The sequence below is a fragment of the Calliphora vicina genome, chromosome 4, assembly GCF_958450345.1.
Source record: "Calliphora vicina chromosome 4, idCalVici1.1, whole genome shotgun sequence".
In the NCBI taxonomy this organism is placed as follows: Eukaryota; Metazoa; Arthropoda; class Insecta; order Diptera; family Calliphoridae; genus Calliphora; species Calliphora vicina.
In genome coordinates, this window is record NC_088783.1 from 107836779 (window position 1) to 107845339 (window position 8561).

Here is an 8561-nt window from a genome sequence, read left to right on the forward strand (position 1 = left end):
TGGCATTACATGGTAACTAGCTATTTTCTTATGTATATTTGAGTTGCTTACAACAAGTTGCCAAAATTATTCCCTGTAACGTCCACCCCATTCGTTGTTTATCTGTCTGTTTTTAGATGTATTTTTAAGGTAAGTTGAAGTATAAGTTTGTGTAACCAACTTGGTTTAGGTCTTTAAGTAATTCTTTTTATATTTCTCCTTGTTTTTTTTTACTTTTCTTATACTTGTGTGGAGATAATGCGTTTCATTTTTCTTATCGTATTTTTTTTTTGGGGAACTAGAAAGATAGTACGACAAGCGTTCAGCGTTAAGCTGCTAAACAAAATGTTATAAATTCTTTAACAACTGCTAGTCAGTGTTATTTTTTTGCTTTTCCAAATTTTCGTGATTCGTTTCCTTTTGCTCTTCTTATATCAAATGCAGTTTTAAATCATAAAATATTTAATATGACATTTTGCTGTGTTAAGCATAAAGAAATTAAAAAATTGTAGTTACGAAATTAAAGTATATTTAGCTTAAACTTTAAGCGCATTAAAAGTGGTAAGAGGCAAGTGCGAAAAAAAGTCATTAGTTTAAGAGGAAGTTGAAGAAAAGAATAGAGAACTTAAATAAATTGTTAATTTTTTGAAGAAATTAAGGATTTCGTTATTAAAGTACATTTTCCCAACACTTGCTTATAAGTGCTGATAGATAGAGACAGTATAGCTTTCTTTACAAGTTCAGTTCTATTTCAGGTTCTAGTTCAGTTCTAGTTCAGTTCTAGTTCAGTTCTAGTTCAGTTCTAGTTCAGTTCTAGTTCAGTTCTAGTTCAGTTCTAGTTCAGTTCTAGTTCAGTTCTAGTTCAGTTCTAGTTCAGTTCTAGTTCAGTTCTAGTTCAGTTCTAGTTCAGTTCTAGTTCAGTTCTAGTTCAGTTCTAGTTCAGTTCTAGTTCAGTTCTAGTTCAGTTCTAGTTCAGTTCTATTTCAGGTTCTAGTTCAGTTCTAGTTCAGTTCTAGTTCAGTTCTAGTTCAGTTCTAGTTCAGTTCTAGTTCAGTTCTAGTTCAGTTCTAGTTCAGTTCTAGTTCAGTTCTAGTTCAGTTCTAGTTCAGTTCTAGTTCAGTTCTAGTTCAGTTCTAGTTCAGTTCTAGTTCAGTTCTAGTTCAGTTCAGTTCAGTTCTAGTTCAGTTCTAGTTCAGTTCTAGTTCAGTTCTAGTTCAGTTCTAGTTCAGTTCTAGTTCAGTTCTAGTTCAGTTCTAGATAAGCGATTCCCAGATACAGCCCAGACCATGTGATGGCCTGGTAAATTTCAGCAGCTCATAATAGATAAGATCCTTCTGCTCCCATTAAATACAGAACATTACCTTAGCGCCATGGATATTTGGCTTTGCTGTCGATTCGGCTGGTTGGCCGGACTTCACATACGATTGCTGCATGAAAACGTTATGAAATTGCTCACTGAGTAGCTCTCAGTGATTTTGGAAGATGTTGTTGAGTTTTACAACAATTTTTATAGACTAATTCTTGGTCTTCATACTTTTTTGGCTAACTTGGGAGATATTTGTCTTCTGTGCCAAAACGACCACTTCTCAACCGCACAAACCAACTCTCGTACATTGAAACCGATGGATCACATTCACCATAAGCTTTGGTGAGCAATCTCTCTGGGATACACGCTATTATATTTACAACAACCATGTTATTTCTCTGAGTGTAATAGCCCCTAAAACCATCCTTTTATTTTCAGGCCAAGGCCTTATGCGCTTCACTATTCCTCCCCTCCTTTGTTTAACAACCTTGTAACTCTTTTATATTATCATAAAATCATTTTCCTTATATTGTTGCCTAAGTTTACATTTATTTTTTCTTCATTCATTTCTTTCGATTATTACAATCTTCATTAAATATTCATATGCAATCATCATAAAACGTTCAAATCTAGATTTAGTCCAACATAAAGACAAAAAAAATGATTTATGACTTTTATGGCTCATGAAAATAAAATATAAAAAGAAACTGCTCTGCTTTCTGTTAATGCCACTGTGAAAAAGCCACAGACAATTTTTTTTTTTACAACCTCAAAAGGAAAAGCTAAATTTATTTCACTTTGCTGGTTGTGATGCTGATGATAATACGAGTAATGATGACGAAGATGATTTAAGGAGTTGAAATCATAAATAAAATGATAATAAAGTAAGTGTTTTAAGGTGGTATTTTGCTTCAAATGAGAAGGAGATTTTTTCTAAGTAAAAGATACTAAATGTAAGAGGATGATAAAATATTTTTTTAGTGGATTTTAAGATTTAATTTCTTTTCGAAAGATTTTGTGAAAATTGAATTGTAAAACTTGCTTATGGATTTTTGAGCAAATTTTCACTATATCCCACAACTGGGTAGTTGATATACTTGACGTCGTCCCATATTTAAGGGTATATTTTTAGGCGGACAATTAATTCATGTTGAGCTTCTAACAGGCAGGAGGAGTATTTGGATCCATCAAATAAACAATGTCAGTTATGGCCTCGCAACATTTTTAGGGCTTAAACAAATTCTACTAGACAATGTAATGGCTTTCCAATAAGAACTTCAACTACAATTTGGCTAATACTCGCTTCAAACGGATCAGTTTGGTACAGGTTGCCTGTGATGGTTTAGCCAGATTTCAGCAGCTCATAATAGATTGAACCCTTTTGCTTCCACCAAATACAGAGCATTACCTTAGCGGCATCGATATTTGGCATTAGTGTCGATTCGTCTGGTTGGACGGGCTTCAAATGCGATCTCTTACGCTTCGGATTATCGTAACGGATTCAGATATACAAAATCGACTTTCAAGGTCTTTCAGCTTCAATTCCTATGGTACCCAATTTCACTGCATTTTGATGAAACCAGCTGCTAACGATTTGAAATTGCTGACTGAGCAGCTTAAATGATTTTGGAAGCTCTTGTTGAGTTTGACAACAATGTTCATGGACTAATTCATGGTTTTCAAACTTGTTTGGCTGACATGAGCGATATTTGTATTCCGTGCAAAAAGAAAGAGTAGAAGAGTTAAAGAAAAGATGATAAAGGCGATGGAAAAATTTTAAATTTAAGGTGTTTAAGCTAATGGCGCAATTTAAAGCTTTCAATCCATGAACCAGTCACTGATATTAATATAAGCGTGACTGCAGTTTAATCCTGTATTCCATAATTTAGAAGGACTGCTGCAGCAGTTATGTTCCAGAAACTTTAAATCCTAATATATAGAACTTCTAATGCATTCAATTAGATGTTCTTTTTATAGTTAATGACCACTACATCTATGTGGGACCCCTTAAGCGACGCTTACTCCTAATTCCTAGGTGAAGAAACCTTCACTAAATCACTTTCCCTATTTACAACCGTCTGTATAAAGGCTCAGTGTATCACACAAAAAGTCATTAATCCCATGTCTTTTGAGATTTAGAAACCAAAGTTTCTCGATAATGAATCATGGAAATATAACCTTGATAAAAGACCAAAAAAAAAAGACCCGTGTCTTCCAGTTTTGCCCAAAGTTATGCACATTTTATGGGCCCCCAAAAATATGAGGCCTCGGTGTAATTTTTGCAAAAAAGTGATCATATTCTCATGCTCATATCTTGAAAACAGTTTGGAATTTTGATTTACTCTCTGAGGCAAAGTTGTATCCCTTTTCATAAGGAACAAAAATCGTAAACATGTAAAATCAAAAACTTCATCTTCAAGATAAAAATCGCAAAAATCTTAAAAAATTAGATTTTTTTACATTTTTTCCTTTGTTTAGGTCCATAGGTAGCAAGCAAACCGTTCAAAATTCAAGGAAACAATCAACCACACAAATGTACCTAAGATCTCAATAAACAACTTTCTAGAAAATATGAAGTTCCTTGGTCAAGCCCGACCATATAACACCCTACACTAATTAAAAGAGCAAACAAATTTTACTTTTAAAATTTCAATAATTTATATTTTTGAGTGATTTTCGGAAGTGGGCCTTATATGGGAGCTATGACCAATTATGGACCGATCACCATGAAATTAGATCGTGTGATTTATGTCTATATTAAAGTTAAGTATGTTGAATTTTGTGTGTATACCAACATTTTTAAGCAATTTATGCATGTTAAAGTGATTTTCGGAAGCGGGTCTATATGGGAGCTATGACTAATTATGGACGGATTGTAACAAAATTTGGTGACATGAATTTTGTATATATAAAACTTATTTGGAGCGGAATTTGTGGAGATACATATATAAATTAAACATTTATGACCGATAAAGTCCAATTACGGAAGGACATTTGTATGGGGGCTAGGTGAAATAATGTTCCGATTTCAGCCAGTTTCAAAACGCTTGGTCCTTGGGCCGAGAAAATAATATGTATCAAATATGATCGAAATATCTTGAAAATTGCGACCTGTACTCAGCGCACAAAATTTACATGGACAGACAGCCAGACGGACGGACGGACGGACATCGTTTAATCGACTCAGGAAGTGATCAGTATACTTTAAGGTGGGTGTTAGATTAATATTTTTGGGCGTTACAAACATCTGCACAAACGCATTATACCCTCCCCACTATGGTGATGTAGGGTATAAAAACTAAAGGAACTATTAAATTATTATAAACTAAAGCATACTTTTAGGCAGCTTTAAAAAATTTATGTTGATTTTTTTCAAGTTTTTTTTTTTGCGAATTTCATCTTGAAGATGAAGTTTTTTTGATTTTATATGTTCACAATTTATGTTTTTTATGACAAGGGCTACAACTTTGCCTCAGAGAGTAATGCAAAAATGACACAGAGTAAAAACTAAAATACCTCTGACACGGTGATGCCCTGTACTATTCCTGTGTCATTATTGATTGAGAAATCGAAGTTTTTCGAAAAGAATGGTTTCGAAATGAAATGTCATCTGGAAGATTTTGTTGTATCTAAGCCTGTTAGCTATCCCTTTTATAGTCAGAAGAATCAACAGCCATCTACATTAGGGTGGCCCTTAATAAACGAAATGGTTTTAGAAGTTTGGGGTCATTTTAAACCCAAGTGCTATATAAGGTTAATTTTAATTTTTCTGCTGTTTTTGTAAAAACTAGGCTTTGTGTTATATTTTTGTTAAATTTCATCAAAATCGGCCCAAAAATATACAACATTTCGATATCTTTCCAAGACAAATTCCAAATATTGAAAAATTTGACTTTGACCTTCACGATTTAAGGTTTAAGGGCTTCCAATTTTAGTAAAACTTTCAGAGTTTATATAGAATTATCTGGACTATAATATTCTGTACAGATTTTACTTAAAATTAATAACAGTAAGGAAAATTGGTTCATTCGGCAAAATATGGCCAACAAATTAGTTTTTCTCGAAAATCGCAAAATTTATATCGCAGGTACGGAAAAACTATAGGAGGTATTGACATACTTTTTTCACATTTTTATTCCCTATTATGTTGTCAATAAATCCCAATGAGATGATCAAAAAATTCTGAAATTTGTTTAACAAAATTTTTAAAAATTTGAAATTAGATTTTTGAAACTGCTGTTAAAAAAATTATATTTTTTTGGTCATACCTGCGAATAGGTTAGCGGTATCCTACGAAAACAAAAACTCATATACAAGTAAATATGAATATATTTTAAGTAAAAATTAGCTTTTATTTTAATTTTTATCAAAATATGTTAATTTTGTTCCTACATTTCTTGTTCTAGTTGCCTGAGACACGTTAATGGCCTGGCAAATTTTTAATAACTTTAACATTTTATGACCAATTTCTGTTTTTTATGTCTCATTAGAACGACAATTGCGTACACATTTCTTTTCTTTTAAATTTAATTGCGAAAGTAATTTTTTAATGGCAACATTTTTACAAAAATTGAAAAAATGCATCTCAAAACTTCAGAGGTTTTGCGGCACGTCTTAACCCCAACCGATTTACCTAAAATTTTTTCAGGATGATTTTTTTACTAATGTTCACCAAACTGGAGGGTGAGAATGGCCAAAATCCAACTTTCATTTATTAAGGGCCACCCTAATCTACATACACAAAATTCGTCCATACAGAACCACCAACAACTTGATCTTCCGCTTTAGAGCAAAGCCCTCAATTAGTCCCGAAATGTAATATCCAATGCCCTCTAGAATATTTTCTTATTTTTAACCCAGTTCGAATACAAAATTCCTCCACATTTAGACCAGACCATATAAACAGAAAAGCTTAGTGAGTCAAAGGAGATGTCATCCCCTGCCATTGGAGGCAGTTTCTTTTATTTCGTTCATATAAGGATCTAATGGTTTAAGAACCAACTAACTGCATTTTTTTGGTTGTTAAAAATAAATCATTTTCACAATTTCTGTCTGTGTATTTAGCATTTAAACTTATAAGTAATATATGCATACTCACATTCAAATGTTTGTTTGTATATAAGTATTTAAATCTATAAATTTTCCATTTCCTATCCATGATGAAATACATATTTATTGTTTACATATAAAAAAGCAATTTATATCTAGAATAGAATTTGTTTTTCACATCTGCATAAATATTTCTTCATGCTACATCAGCATGTATTTACAAAGTAATATTTATTTCAACAAAATAGTTTTGTCTACAGTTTTAGATTTTTTTTTTTATATTTCTGTTATATATATTATTTATTCATCGTTTTTGTATTCCTACTTTCAACTTACAACTCTATTTGTTTCACAAGTTTCAAATATATAAAAATATCTAGATACCACTAGCAAAATACTGTTACAGCTACCTACTTCAGCTGGATACTGCAAGCCTTTTAAAATGCTAACATTTCAGGATGCAAAGAAACAAAATGAATGAACGTACTGATGTTGCAGCAGGTGTTCGTTTCAACAAAACACTTAAATAGTTCTTTTTTTTGTCTTAAAATGCAGTCTTGAGTTTTGTTAAAAAAAAGGATTTTTTGTAGTTTTTTTTTTAAGATAAAATTTAGTTTTGTCACCTCAGTGGAAGAAAAGAGTTTGTTTTTTATGTCTGAATCTACTTAGAAAAATTGCAGTTGCAGCTGATGCTTTTTGTATGAAAATTGATAAAAAGATATATGTATTTTGGTTGAGATTTTAAATTTTGTTGAAAGCTTAGTATAAATTAAAGAGTAAATAAAAAGCCTAGAGATATGCAACATGTTTTTAATGGAAATAATAACAAATTGCTAAAGTACAAGGATTTGTTAATCAAAGATAAGGATTTGTTTAGAAAATGAAAACATTATTATAATTATTATTTTTAACTGAAAATATTTACATGCTAAAAATTATATACAAAAATAGAATATAAATTGTTTGAACAAACTGCAATTTTCATTTTGAAAAATACTGAAATCGTAGAACAATTGTGGATTAATTTCATATTGAAATCTTAGATCGAACGTGGATTCATTTCATACTAAAAACTTGCATCAATCGTGGATTCATTTCATACTAAAATCTTAGATCGATCGTGGATTCATTTCATACTGAAATCTTAGATCGATCGTGGATTCATTTCATATTGAAATCTTAGATCGAACGTGGATGCATTTCATACTGAAATCTTAGATCGAACGTGGATTCATTTCATATTGAAATCTTAGATCGATCGTGGATTCATTTCATATTGAAATCTTAGATCGAACGTGGATTCATTTCATACTGAAATCTAGGATCAATCGTGGATTCATTTCATACTGAAATCTTAGATCGATCATGGATTCTTTCATACTGAAATCTAGGATCAATCGTGGATTCATTTCATACTGAAATCTTAGATCGATCGTGGATTCATTTCATACTGAAATCTAGGATCAATCGTGGATTCATTTCATACTAAAATCTAGGATCAATCGTGGATTAATTTCATAATGAAATCTAGGATCACTCGTGGATTCATTTCATATTGAAATCTTAGATCGATCGTGGATTCATTTCATACTGAAATCTAGGATCAATCGTGGATTCATTTCATACTGAAATCTAGGATCAATCGTGGATTCATTTCATACTGAAATCTAGGATCAATCGTGGATTCATTTCATACTGAAATCTAGGATCAATCTATGGATTCATTTCATACTGAAATCTAGGATCAATCGTGGATTCATTTCATACTGAAATCTAGGATCAATCGTGGATTCATTTCATACTGAAATCTAGCATCAATCGTGGATTCATTTCATACTGAAATCTAGGATCAATCGTGGATTCATTTCATATTGAAATCTTAGATCGATCGTGGATTCATTTCATACTGAAATCTAGGATCAATCGTGGATTCATTTCATACTGAAATCTAGGATCAATCGTGGATTCATTTCATATTGAAATCTTAGATCGATCGTGGATTCATTTCATACTGAAATCTAGGATCAATCGTGGATTCATTTCATACTGAAATCTAGGATCAATCGTGGATTCATTTCATACCTGAAAACATCGCTTCCTTTGACAGATTTAAAGATTTTTAACATTTGCAATTATACTTCCTAAATTACTCCTACAATTTAAGTATTTAAATTGTCCCCTTTCCCAAGTAAATCTGTAAAATGTAAATAAAATCTCAAATTAAATT